Source organism: Carassius auratus, chromosome 20 (assembly GCF_003368295.1).
Source record: "Carassius auratus strain Wakin chromosome 20, ASM336829v1, whole genome shotgun sequence".
Classification (NCBI taxonomy): Eukaryota; Metazoa; Chordata; class Actinopteri; order Cypriniformes; family Cyprinidae; genus Carassius; species Carassius auratus.
This window is the reverse complement of record NC_039262.1, coordinates 19,089,082-19,103,647: the sequence shown is the minus strand read 5'-3', so window position 1 is coordinate 19,103,647 and position 14,566 is coordinate 19,089,082. Positions and strand designations below refer to the sequence as shown.

Below are 14,566 nucleotides of genomic sequence, written 5' to 3'. Positions count from 1 at the left end.
TAAGTTTACTGGGTGCCAGAAGCCCTGTGTGCACAGGTTCTCATGTGCAGATGCTAGAGGGAAGCAGAACCGTGTTCGTCTGCTCTTCACTGATCTACGTTCTTGACTCGCAGTACCACAGGCACAGAGGTGCAGGGGATCATGCCCAAGTCAGTGATCACAAGGTCCACAAAGTCTGGTGGCGTCACGTCATACACCAGGTTCAGAAGCCCCAGTGAATTTAATAGTCTGCCAGTTCTCTAGGTGGGACTTTCCATTTCTGGTCACAATTAGGTCATCTGGGTCATCTGTATAACATAAATAAATAAATATTTTTGTGTGTGTTTGTGAATACCTATGCATGATACTTCGAAATGAAGCCAGACATCACAGTTACCTAATTCGTTGGATACAAAAGAGTCAGTCTGCACTCTTTCACAGAACTTGTAGGTCTCGCAGCAAACCAGCACTGGTACATTGTAGGCTTTTGCTACCAGGGCAATTGGGAAGTTCCCACACGTGACATCACATATCCATTAGCAAGGAGTGCATGGGCACCAAGAAATACCTTGGATACCTGGAAATAAGAGTGCAGTTTCTGATTCAGCATTCAGATCATGTTTTTAATGGCAATATAAAGGCCAGTTAACTTTAGTGCAATAACACTCAAATGTTTTTGTTTTTTTTGCTGGAAGGAAATAATACTTTTATTCAGCATTGATGCATTATATTGATCAAAAGTGACATTAAAAACATTTATAATATATTTCTGTTTTAAAAATACTGTTCTTTTTGAACTATTCTGAAACACAAAATGAAGGATCATGTGACACTGAAAATTGGCAGTAATGACTTCTGAAATTTCAGCTTTGCCATCACAGGAATAAATTAATATTTTTGAACTTTGTCAAAATGATTTTGAAATAGAACACAGACATTTCAATTGTAATATTACTCCACATTATTGCCGTTTCACTCTGTTCGATACGAGGCTTTAAAAAAAAATCTATAACAAAAATCTTAGTGTCCCCAACCTTTTGAATACAAACAATCTATATTGTATAATACAGAACTTGCAGTGCCATATAATCATTGAAATAACACTGTAATTGCTTTCTAAGAATGTCCTTAATAAACCTATACTTGTATAAAGTGCACATGCTGTTTTAAACTCTTACCTCCTGGTTTCAAAGACAAGGCTTAAGCGTAGACCCGGACTAAATAAATTACAATTTAATTTATGCATTTAGCAGACGCTTGCGACTTACATTGCATTCAGGCTAACAATTTCCTACTATCATGTGTTCCCTGGGATTCGAACCCCCACCTTGCGCTAGCTAATGCAATGCTCTACCAGTTGAGCTACAGGAACACATATCATAAAGGAAATTCATGTCTGGGTTCATTTAAATGAAAGAAACTTGCACTGACATATCTTAAAATATATCAATGCCATTGTTTTGTCTCAAGATGCACACCAGTAATGTTATTTTCTAAAGCACGTCTATAAAATATACTTACATTTCCTAATTGAAATATGGCCCAATCCAGACTTAACCTAAGCCTTAACTGTGAAACCAGGCCTTGGTGTTCTTAAAAGAAAGTGGTTCAATTTGGTCGAGACGGATCAAACCAAGCAGTTATCTTTGTTCTATTAGCATTACTTTAGTTGCTACTGTGTATTGTTAAGAACAAAGTCCCAAACCATAATTAAGCTGTATTTTTAGCTACTGCATATGACACACGTAATCAATCCTTTGAAGGAGCATGCACTTTGAAAAAAAAAATAATAATAATTGCTTTTCCTCGCAATGAGCTAAAAATAAAAGTGCTTGCAAAAAGCTTTAACTGAAAGAATGACTCACTTCAGGCAGAATGTAGGACAAGGCAGATATGAGCACGTAAGTACATCGGATGCCTTTCTTCACCAGACGCCTCAGCGCCTCTCTGCCCTCCAGCCTGGGCCGACTGTCCACAACTACGACTCGGAACTTCCTCTGCTTTTCAAAAGCTTTACACAGAATGTGGTTGACAAGTGAAGAGCTGGAAAAAGACAAGAAAGGCACTTCTGAAACACTTGTGAATAAATCCAAACTATTACAGAATTACATAAATTAACTGAAAATCTTACCAGCCATAAACGAGAATGACATCTCCATTACTTATCTTCTCAATAGCATACTTAGAAATGGCTTCAGAGGCCAAAATGATCTTCTCATTTATGTAACTATCAATACATGCCTGCAGTTTCCCTTTGGCCTGTTGAGAAAACATTGCTTTTAGAAATGCAGAGGGAGAGTACAGTCTCTAAACTAGTGACTCTAAATATTTTGACCTCTTCTTCTTTGCATTGACTTGGTATATTTGAGACTTCCTTCTTGATGTATTTGATGGCATTGCCCATGCTGGCCGAAAGGGGTCGACACTGGCTGAGAAAACTGCAGGCGTAATGAGAATTTGCAGTGTTTGTTAACCAGCTGATTCCAGGTAAGATCTACATCTGAGCTCATGCTATATCAATTATCACAAGGAAGGAGGTGAACCTGATATAAGGCGACAGCTTGTTCACAAGGTCTCTTGACAACTCCTCATTTGGAGGGGTGCTATAGTCTTGAATAACCTATACAACAAAAAAAAAATTGAAATACTATTTCATTCCAAAATTAAGAACTGTTGAGCTATTTTAAAGGTTTTATTATGAGGTACCTGTTTGAAGGCATGTAGTAGGGCCACAGATCGAGCATTGGATCCTGCTATAATGCCCAGAGAGTACTGCAGGCCCAACCGAACAATCGATGGGTGAATAACTGTGGCAGGGATGCTACAAAATAAACCATAAAAATAATAAGTCAACCAGGTTATTTAAGCTTAATTACTAATATGCTTCTCCCGAAAAATAAACACACTAAACTGTAAAAATGTGTATTTATTTTTACCGGATGGGTATAAGAGACTTCCACTTATATAACTCCATCAAGACTAAATTATGACTAATGTAGAAGATGCATTGTTTACAATACCTGATTTGCAGGGTGGGAGGGTTTTTCCGGCTGTATTGGTGTAGATGTGAGAACAGGCTGACCTTGTATCCATAATCTGACCTCAAAGGAACCTAAGACAGCAGAAAGAACAACCGCACTGGATGTGAGTAACTTGTTTGCTCAAGGTCAAACGCTCTGGAGGTCACATCCTCCCTCCTCAGGTCAAGAGCTGAGGCTGCAACAGAACACTGAGCATGAAGACATACATGACACAAATGTGCACAAATGAATTAGGGCTCCACAGGAGACTTAGAAAGCTACACCTAATAACATTAAAAAAAGAAAATTCACCCACATAGGACATCTAGCTCATCACATGAACACAATGTAATGATAATAATCACAGTGAAATCACCTCCAGCAGACAACTTTACCCAAGAATAAAAACACATTACACAGAAAGAATTCAACAATACACTGCACACAAAAGTGTGGAGCCAGACCTCGACTCCAGTTTTATTTAAACCGCATCCCTGCCCTGACTTCTGTAAGACATGGGAAGGACCTGGGTCAAAAAACACTGCAAAATGGATCTCAGAAAACACCTGGATGAATCAATCATCTGTCAGTGGACAATAATCAGACAACAGGCAAACCATGACTGTGGATTTGTCTCACCTGCTGCCTCTCAAGCTTTTTGGCCAACTTCTTCAGCGCAGCAGGGTCGTCCACTTGTACGTGCTCTGGTAACCTTTTCACTACTAACAGACAAAAAAGAGACAGGAAATGAAAATAAGGCTGGGTAATTTTGCTTATCCAATTCATAAAACATCTGTGAATATGTGTGTTGGCAAATATGTGTGTGTATTTTTAAATAAACAAAATATATCAATGCATTTTTAAATATATATACACAGACATTTATTTTTAATGTGACACTGAAGACTGGAGAAATGGCTGCTGAAAATTAAACTTTGATACCACAGCAATAAACATTTTAATATATATTTGAAGAGAAAGCTGTTTTTAGTTTGCAATAATATTCTCCAATATTAATATTACCTCTTTTTAAAATCAATCAAAAGGGTGAGCATTTAAGAAATTTCAAAAACATTTAATTGTATCGATCCCAAACTACAGAATGGCAGTGTACTTTAAAATATTTTTACTAGGGATGCAACGAAATGATTATTAACAAAATGAAACACTAAATACTTTTCACCATTGCATAAATTAAATAGCCAAAATGTGCTTTTTATTGTTTTGTCTTGCTTTTCACAAAAAAAAAAAGAAAAAAAAAAAGATCAATTACATCAATTTTACTTAAAATTAATTAGATTATTAATAAGTTAGTAAATTAATGTTTTTGAGACCGGCTTCACGAATTAGGCATGTATTTTTACTGTATAAGTAAATGCAGCCTTGCTGAGCAGAAAATAATTATTTTCAAACATTAGGGCTGGTCCAAATACCATTTTTTGAGCTTCTGAGTTTTGGTAGTAATCAACACAAGGTATTTAAAGCTTCAGAAGGAGGGACTGAACATATTCTTCTCTCTAATAAATACAGGAATCTCTATGTGTCTTTCATTCAGTTTGCATTTACATTATGTCAAGATTAGAACTGTTCATCCAATCGACTTCACGTATGGCGGGGGTGTTGCTGCGGACCCAAGGGAGTGCAGTGTGGCATTTTTGTGCAATATGGACACACAACACATTCAGAATTAATCAACTTTTAATAAACTACAGAACAACGCCTCACATGGGCAGGGCTTAAATGCTCCAAGAACGGACACTGCACTAGTGAAACAAAAAACACAGATCTGTTAAGAGCAATACATTTACTATGGACAAATTTTAGCCTGGGCTACTGTACGTTTTTTTATGACTATGAGTATGTAGCACATTTTTATCATGTGTAAAATAACTGCTTAAGATGGTGGATAAAAGCAGCTTGTTTTTTTTACACCAACAATATACTATAGGCGTACTAACAGAACTTTAGATTTTGATTTTTCAAACTTGGATGTGCTGTTGTGGTAGGACAGTTTCAATTCGCATATCTGGCGCTCTGCCTTTGTCTTGTCCTCACTCAACCTCCCAATCTGCTCCCACACCGCTGAGGTCTTGGCTTTTTTGTCTTCTCTTCCAGATGAACTGAATCATGACGTTCATGTCATTCACTCATGGGCGATTCATATTCAAGCATGAATGAGAACCGTTTCGTGGGGGATGCCAGGTGTTCGAAAGAAAAAACAAACAAAAAAACAACAACCAACCCACCAAACAAATATTCGTATAATCAGATTTTCTGGTCCAGCCCTATAGAATATACTACAGATCTCAATTTGAAAACTATTGGCCAGTTTTACAATAAGCTTGCTCCAGCGTAGGGCTGTAGCTATCGAATATTTTAGTAATAATACTTTATTCTACCAAAAAATCCATTCATTAATCGAGTAATCGGATAAAATGTGTTTTTGCTTAATTAAAGTGCAATATTAATTATGCAAGAGAAAATAAGACTCCTGGGTCTCTTAAAATGAACAACTAAGTTTCCTTTTTCCTTTTTTTTTTTTTTAAATACATAGAATGCAATGCATACATCAAAAAGAAACATTTAATTAGCACCCATTGTTTCTCTGTCTGTACTTGTACTGTGAACAATGACAATAAAGTTGACAGATGAATTAAGTGCATTTAAGTGCCATTCAGTTGGGGTTTTAAATAAAGCATTTTCTGAGATGCACATTAAACATTAAACACATTGAAAATTACGCAAACGTAACTTTTTGGCAAACAATGGGTGACAAAAACACGTTGTCGCATTAAAAAAACAATTGCGAAAGAACCTGACGTGAGATTTAAAATAAATTAAAAGATGCTTCGAGGTAGAGGAATTTGCCTCAATCATTTTTTGTAATTGAGTTACTCGAGGAATCGTTTCAGCCCTACTCCAGCGCAAACCCTCTTTTGGTGTTAAAGTAGCACGGTCAAGTTTTACTAAAGACGCGCAGTGAAAAATTTGCGCTGAAAAGCCACCGACAGTTATTTTTACACCTGGCCTTATTTAATATGCTTTTGTAGAAGTTTCCCTTTCAGACAAAACATTTATGAGAGGAAAGTTTTCAAATGAATCACACTAATGTTTGTGCTCGTCAATGCATGCCTATTATTTTGGCCACCGTGCATATGCCCAAACTTTCCACCCTGGAATAACCTTTTAGATGCAGTGAATTACCTGGCTGAAGCTCATTAGGGGTAGCTTTAGGCTTGCTGGAGGCAGATTGCTGCCCCCCTTCTTTCTTGCCCTGTTTTGATCCTCGTTCTGACTCTTGCCGTGCACGACGCTCTGCTCGAAGTTCTGCTTTGCTCTTGGCAGGCTTCTCAGCAGCCACAGCAGATTCTGATGCATTTACAGGTGCAGGAGCCCCTAATGAGATAAAAAGGGCAAGCAATTAAAGAGCCCTAAAAAAAACAGACATTAACCTTAGGGTTGTGTTGCAGGTTTGATTAGATTTAAATGAACTCTGCTCTGTTAGTGTCATTTATTTCACATTTCATTAAGCACTTTGTAAGCAGTCAGCTGGTAAAAATACAACCATAGTACACATGTCCAATACACACATTTAGCCCAGCAAACAGGAAAATTATTAGATGCAGATTATTAGATTAAATGCAGAAAAATGATTTTGAAACAGCAGCAAAGCAGGCTGAAGTACCTTTATGTGCTGGGCTCTGTGTGGCAGGTTTTGACGGAGCTGGTACTGATGCTTTCTCTTTCTCCTTTTCCTTCTCTGGAGGACCCTTGTCATCTTTTTTATTCTTTTTATGCTGCTTCTTCTCTTTCCTAAGACGCTGCTTTTCTTCTTTGGTCAATTCCTTACCTTCATTCTATAGATAAAAAAGGGGCATTACAGTTTGCATGATTTTAAATAGTCCAGTGTTACAGTAAATAGACAGACTGCCACTTAAAACCCATCCTGCATTTTGGGCAACTAGACCTTCAATGTCTGCTGAGAATGTGGCTGTGATGCCCAAAATGCTGTCCAGGGAGGCAGCTGTCTAGGTTTTGAGACACAGCCATTGTGTTTGTGATACTTTTATTAAAAAAATGGTATTCAATTGTAAATTGAAGTATGATTAATTAAACGCTAAATATTGTGAAATTATATCAACATAAAATAAAGACTTGACCTACCTTTGCCAGTGCAATTTCTTGCAACTTTACATCTTCATCTGTGACACAGGTAAGCATATATTTAAAACGCATCCAAAGTTAAAACTACTCTTTATTAACACCAATGACAGAAGATACTAATTTACTGAATAGTCAGAATAAGTTTGAAATAATAATGTCTGTGATGACATAAATCCTCTGGACACCGACTTTGCAGTGTTATTACATCATGTTGCCTCAGTCGATCTTTATTAAACTAAAAAACGCTGCACAGAGATTCAGTTCGTCTCGCAAACACATCCAGTTACATATGCAAACAACAGGGAACATCGCAACCGTGTCTATGTAAGTTAGTTTGATAACAATGCGTTCCAAATGACAAAAGCAGCATGATGTAGTTTCCACTATGCATATGTCAAGTCAGCCTTGCCATGGCAGAGTGAAGATCAGCGGCCACACGAGCTCTCCGTTAACGGCTATAAAGGACTGCTTGCTCACGTGTTTATTTCGGTAACAGCACACGTTAAAAAAAGTCTGTATATTTTACCTTTAGCATGTTTGACACCGTCAAACTGTCTCCCGTCCGAGTCCGCCATGTTTCATTTCTTCGTGACTCCGCGTTAGTTAACTGATGTGAAAAGCAGTCGGGATGAACAACGCCGCCCTCTAGCGATTAAAAGGAGTAAACTGACTTTTCTTTAAAAAAATATTTTTTTTACGTTACATCATTCATGAACATATTATGCATGCATAACAGTAAAATAACGAGCACAGTACTTGTTAACATAGTTTTAGATGTAAGTTTAGCATGTCACACCGTACCCAAACGGTCCATCGGTCACCTATTTTATGAAATAGACATAAAACAGTCGCTTTCAACAACAACAACAAAAACACGTTCCCTTCGTGTTGAAGAAGAATGAAAAACAGAAGATAAAAAACGAAAAAGTTGTTTTCAGAAGTGGGATTCGAACCCACGCCTGCAGAAGAGACTGCGACCTGAGCGCAAGGATAGTCCGACAATATTTCAGAAATGTTGAGCAATGTCGAACTGCGCAGCCAATCGCATCGAAGCGCTGAGACATTTGGACCAATTGCGTCAAAGCGCCTTAACATTTCCAGCTAATCAAAAAGCGCAATTCAAAACATTCTCTTGACATTCGTGACATTAGACCAATCAGAGAACAGGGGGATGTCGACGGCACGTTTCCGCGTATCACCGCCAGGTGGAGGGGTCAGCTCTTCTAGTCAGGTGTCAAAACAAGTGGTACGATTTAGGTGTTTATTACCTTTGCACGATTGAGAAAAAATCTTCCACAATCGAACATTATTAGTATCTTTGTTTACATTTACATTTACATTTAGACACTGAACACTGTGGAGGGTTAATTTTTACTTTTTGTATATTTATTAATTGTGTTTTTTTTTTTTCTCTATGTATGTGTTTTTGTATTGTACTATGGATCCCTCTGGGTCTGGAAATAAAGTTTATTATTTACATTTATTCATTTAGCAGACGCTTTTATCCAAAGCGACTTACAGATGAAGACAGTGGAAGCAATCAAAAACAACAAAAAGAGCAATGATATATAAGTGCTATAACAAATCTCAGTTAGGTTAACACAGTACACGTAGCATGGGATTTTAAATAATATAATAAATTAAACTAAAACAGAAAGAATAAAAAAAAAGAATAGAGTAAGCTAGTTAGAGGTCTTTAAACACACACACACACACACACACATACACAATTGCATAATAAATGAAAAGAAAATAGAATACAAAAAGATTAGAAAGGTAGTTAGATTTTTTTAAAGAATAGAATTAGAATAGTGAGTGTTAAAGTTAGTGGGTCAAATACAGATGGAAGAGATGTGTTTTAAGCCGATTCTTGAAGATGGCTAAGGACTCAGCTGCTCGGATTGAGTTGGGAGGTCATTCCACCAGAAGGGAACATTTAATTTAAAGGTCCGTAAAAGTGACCTTGTGCTTCTTTGGGGTGGCACAATCAAGCAACATTCACTTGCAGAACGCAAGCTTCTAGAGGGCACGTAAGTCTGAAGTAACAAATTTAGGTAAATGGGTGCAGAGCCAGTGGTAGTTTTGTAGGCAAACATCAATGCCTTGAATTTTAATGCGAGCAGCTATTGGTAGCCAGTGCAAATTAATAAACAGAGGTGTGACGTGTATTCTTTTTGGCTCATTAAAAATTAATCTTGCTGCCGCGTTCTGAATTAATTGTAAAGGTTTGATAGAATTGGCTGGAAGACCTGCCAAGAGAGCATTGCAATAGTCCAGCCTGGACAGAACAAGAGCTTGAACAAGGAGTTGTGCAGCATGTTCCGAAAGAAAGGGCTTGTTTAATGTATTTGCATAAGAGAACAACACATCAGGCTTCAGTACAAACATTTACCTGGTCCCATTCATTTGAACGATGTAACGTAATGGTTGTGTTATGTAATACTCACAACAGTGTAAACCAGAGTGTTTCATAATTGTTTATAGACATTTATGTAATGTTGCAGGTATTTTGAGAAATGTTCCTCTCTTGTATCTTTCTCCTCTAAACAGAGATACCAGTTGTAACATTATATATAAGTTAAACGTGACTTGTGTCCTAGAAATTAATCAATTAATCAATAAATATATGAATTTAATGAAGTATTTTATGCTCTCTTAAGGGACTCATTTGTATTGTGCATTATATTTGTTATAATGCTTACAGATAGAGAAACTTCCGATGCTGTCTGTTTTATAAACAAGGCCCAAGTTCATGCTGGATTTGCACATCATTTGCTATTAAAACATGGAGCCATCCCTGTGATAAAAGACCCCATTCATGTAAGTAATTGAATCAGATTTCTGTATTTTGTTGGAAATCAGCACATAAATGAATATATGTTAATGGAAACAACACAAAACATCAGTATTATAGCTCAGCTCACGGCACGCCTCCAGGAGCTCGGCTTTTTCCAGAAAGATTCAGAAAACTGTATTTTTCTTTTACAAATAAAACTAAAGACTTTTTGGATATATGAAGGATGCAGTACTATACTTAAGATTAACATGAGATTAGGTGAGACTGTGTATGTTATGTACCCTTTATTTATTTTTTTACGTTATATCATTCATGAACATATTATTCATGCATAACAGTAAAATAAAGAGCACACTTGTTAACATAATTTTAGATGTAAGTTTAGCAAGTCACACCCTTATACAGTCTATGGTCACACCCTACGGTCCATCGGTCACTTCTTTTATGAAAAAGACGTAAAACAGTCGCTTTCAACAACAAAACGTTCCCTTCGTGTTGAAGAAGCATGAAAAACAGAAGATAAAAAAACAAAAAGGTTGCTGTCAGAAGTGGGATTCGAACCCACGCCTCCAGAGGAGACTGCGACCTGAACGCAGCGCCTTAGACCGCTCGGCCATCCTGACACATACAATGAAGTTACGTCATCACATTAAATGGTAATAACACAGTTATAACGTCGTATTTTACACATTCTGTCGTATTTAGTAATGTTAAAATATATAATATGCGCTAAAATATTGTTGTTTGTGACTTACGATCAAATTATACACTAAAGGATGTTTTATTAAATTAACTGTAAGTATTTAAGTTATCAAAACTTGTTAAGGAATTAATTGGAATAAGCGTAATGAAATACTGTCACCAACAACACTATTTCAATGCTAAAAACTACTAACTGTGACGATCACCGGTATAAGCAACTGCGAAATGTCTGTTTGGTTCTCTGCTACCGTACGTTTTCACTTACCGGTATGCACATTTTACGTTTGCTTGGTTCTCTGCTACCGTACGTTTTCACTTATGCACATTTTACGTTAACAGTTAACGTTACCTGTTGATACTGTCAACCTGTCCCCCATCCGAGTTCGTTATATTTCATTTCCTAGCAACTTTTCTCTGGTAAACCGAGTCTGAATAGGATTCGGAAGCGACTACGCTCGGTTGTGTCACCTTATCACGCAAACAGTTGTTTTTTTTTTTTTTTTATTATCACGCGAACAGTTGCCTTTCACTCTAACCAGAGAGTGACGCATTTAGTTCTAATTGAAGACGATACATCTCAGTTTCGAAGCATGGAACAACAAAGACATACTGTTTAAACACAAATCTTTATTTATTGATTACTGGTTTAATAATAACATTATTTTTGTTGACCAATTATTTAACAGGGATGGTTGTCTTTACTCTTATAATGAGTTTCTAGAAGAATACACAATTCCTGTGTCTCCTGGAGATTATGCCAAAGTCTTTGGAGCAAATTTCCTCTGGTGTCTGCATGTTATATAGAGCTCAACCAAGATTGGACACAGAACAACTAACTTTGTTATCGCTGACTGACACTTCAGTTGGTAAGATTTGTTTTTCTTGTAACAATGGTTAGAACAATAAACTAATTAGATCCCTGTTCAAAACAGATATTATCACAGTCCCATATGTGGTTCCATACTGGAATAAATTTATGCAAAACATTGACTGGAAGAAGGTCTGGCTCTTACCCAACCAATATTTGCTGACCAACAAAATTAGAGAAATATCATATATAATAATTCATAAGTTTTACCCGTCTAATGATCATATTGTTAAAAAATGTAAAAAAGACATTGATGTAATGTGCACTTTCTCCTCAATGACTATTGAAACAGTTACCCATTTGTTTTGGCACTGCCCTTTTGTCCAGAGTTTCTGGTCTGACATTTGTAATTTTATTGCAGAAAAAAATTGAGAAAGATTTCAAGTTGTTTTGGAGGGATGTTCTTTTTGGCCCTTATGACCTCAACAGAACTAAGACTAGGCCTACTGAAACTTTCATTATTAATCTCATTATTCTCTTGGCAAAATTTTACATCCATAAATGTAAGTTTGCGCATTCCAAAACATATTTTATTGCTTTTAACATTGAGGTCAAGCAATATGTCAACACAATTAAGTATTTTCTTAATCAAAAGGCAACAAAAACTATGAAGGTGTGTAAACAATTTGATATATTTTTGTAAGTCCGTACTTCCCCTGGCAAAATGTGATGTTGTGAGTCTTGTGCTTATTTTTTGTTTATGTTTAAATACTTGCAATGTTGGAAACTGCACAATGTGGTTTTTTTATAATGGAGATGCACGCTAATGTAAACTGTGCAATTGTTGAACAAAAAAAAAAAAAACAGTATTAAACGATTTAGAAAGAAGAAAAAAAAAATCTCTGTTTCGAAGCACTCCAGAGCCCTCTGCTGGTCAAAGATATGTCAATATAAAAAAAAAAGCATGCTTGTAACAGTCAGACACACATTTTTGGAAATTACGGTCTCTGTCATTTGTATCATCCATACATTTACAAGGGTTGGACTCCATTCTAATATAATGTTACTGTTTTATTTGTATAATAAATGTAATATTTCATGCTTCTATATATTATGGTGAAATACAGTCTCCACAGAAGGCTGTAGGCCTACACTTTGCTTTTCAAAATATATTCAAAAATACAATTTATTCTGCTGAGATTGGCTAATCAGAATGTAGTACTCCAGTGAGCTGTGTAATAAAGTATTTTACATAACAGTTTGGTCTGTGAATCTGAATGAAGAAGGGCAGAGCAGATATTTCTCCAGTAACATTATAGACTTCTCAACAAAAATGATTGGATCGGTTGCTAGTGTAAGGTGACCAGATTTCTGAAATGAAAACCAGGGACATTTCCTAGTTCAGTGGTTCAGTTCCTAGTTTTTTTTTTTTTTTTTTTTTTTACAATTCATCAAAAAAATCACAACTATCGCAAATAGCCTGGGATGTAAAAAGTCCACTCCCTGTTAAAAACATCAATAAACATGATTTATAATTAATATAACATACAAGGCTCATTTAAACACATTTTGGAAATTTGTAACATTTAATTTAAAAAAAGCTGTCATTACTATACCAAAACATGAATTGTATTTAAATTCTCGTCACTGATAGTATTTGCACTCAGCCATTGTGTGCATTCAGCTAATATACTGCAGATAACAAATATATAAAAATGAACAATATTATATATATATATATATATATATATATATATATATATATATATATATATATATATATATATATATATATATATATATATATATATATATATATATATATATATAAGATCAAAAGGATTATCAATGCAGATTAATTTTCACAGCCTTCTTTGATCATATTTACCAAGGGGGCCAATATTTTTGCAGGTTTTGTTTTAGTGAGCTAAACAACCCACTAGCGAATAATAAAACATACCATTGAGGCCCATGTAGGCAGAGTCCTTCATAAGAGTGCCACACCTGAAGTCAATTGACTTGACATCCTCTATCAGGGGAAAACTTTAGGTAGGAAGATCACAGCAGATTACATCATCCAGCCCCAACCAAAAACAGATACTGAGAGCGGCGTCAAACCAGAAGGCATGGCCTAGACTAGACACTAAATCTGGTTTAATGTATAGGCCAATATGTTTGACGTTTAATTTAAATCAAATAAATGTCATGTCAAGTTTTGGAGGTCAGCATGATTTGCATATTTGACCTGTTTTTTTTGTCCCCACAAGGTCAAAATATATTGGTATTACTGTTCTTGTAGGGACATTTGGTCCCCATAACTTACCAGGAATATCAGGGCCACTCACACACACACATTCCCAGCTGTGAAACACCATGATACAAAGTACAGTTCATAAGGCCCCTAAACTCAGATATTAGATCATCTGCTAACATGAAATGTCTCATACACCAAGCCACTTAATGTAAGGCTTTAAAAGCAAAGCTTAGAAAGCAATGTTCATTAATTACAGTGGGACATGGTACATAATGCACATGTACAGACAGACTTTTGTAGTGCATTCATATTTGGTTTATTTCATGAGTATAATTCTTGAGTGCTATAAAGCTTGCTGTTAATGGAGAACTTGAACCCAAAACTAAACTCAAACACATCTTATAAATACGGTACAAATTAAAACTTATTTTTATTTATTTATTTTTTCTTTAACAGTCAGTAAAGGCACTTAATCTTTAAAAAACATTTATAGTTAACTGAATGGATTCTAACTAAATTCAACATTTTATGTACACTTTTTTCCTATTATTTATTTTAAAATTTGTTTAACAATAAAGTGCAAATTATTTATTAATTTATAAAATAGAATTAAATAGACTATGTGTGTGTGGCCTTTTATTTGATTAATTTTGCATGATCTGCACAGTTACAGTTTTATAAAAAATATACTTTCAATGCAATTCAAAAAGTGCACAATCAATACAATTAAGCACACATCTTTTTCGCAAGTGCAATGAAAGACGAGTTTAGGGACTGAATGATTATTGTAGAAGGAATAGTTAATTTCTATTATTGTTATAAAGTAGGAAATGAACACAACA

The 14,566-nt window shown here is 35.7% G+C and overlaps 1 non-coding gene and 1 pseudogene across 1 annotated transcript; both read right to left on the bottom strand.

Annotated features, from left to right (window-relative positions):
* Positions 1 to 6: 6 nt before the first annotated feature.
* Positions 7 to 8,136, bottom strand: LOC113121112 (translation initiation factor eIF-2B subunit delta-like; annotated as a pseudogene).
* A 2,364-nt stretch (positions 8,137 to 10,500) lies between these two features.
* On the bottom strand, positions 10,501 to 10,583 carry trnal-cag (transfer RNA leucine (anticodon CAG)). Its single transcript has one exon. It is a non-coding gene; the product is annotated as a tRNA-Leu (tRNA).
* Between the last annotated feature and the right edge of the window lie 3,983 nt (positions 10,584 to 14,566).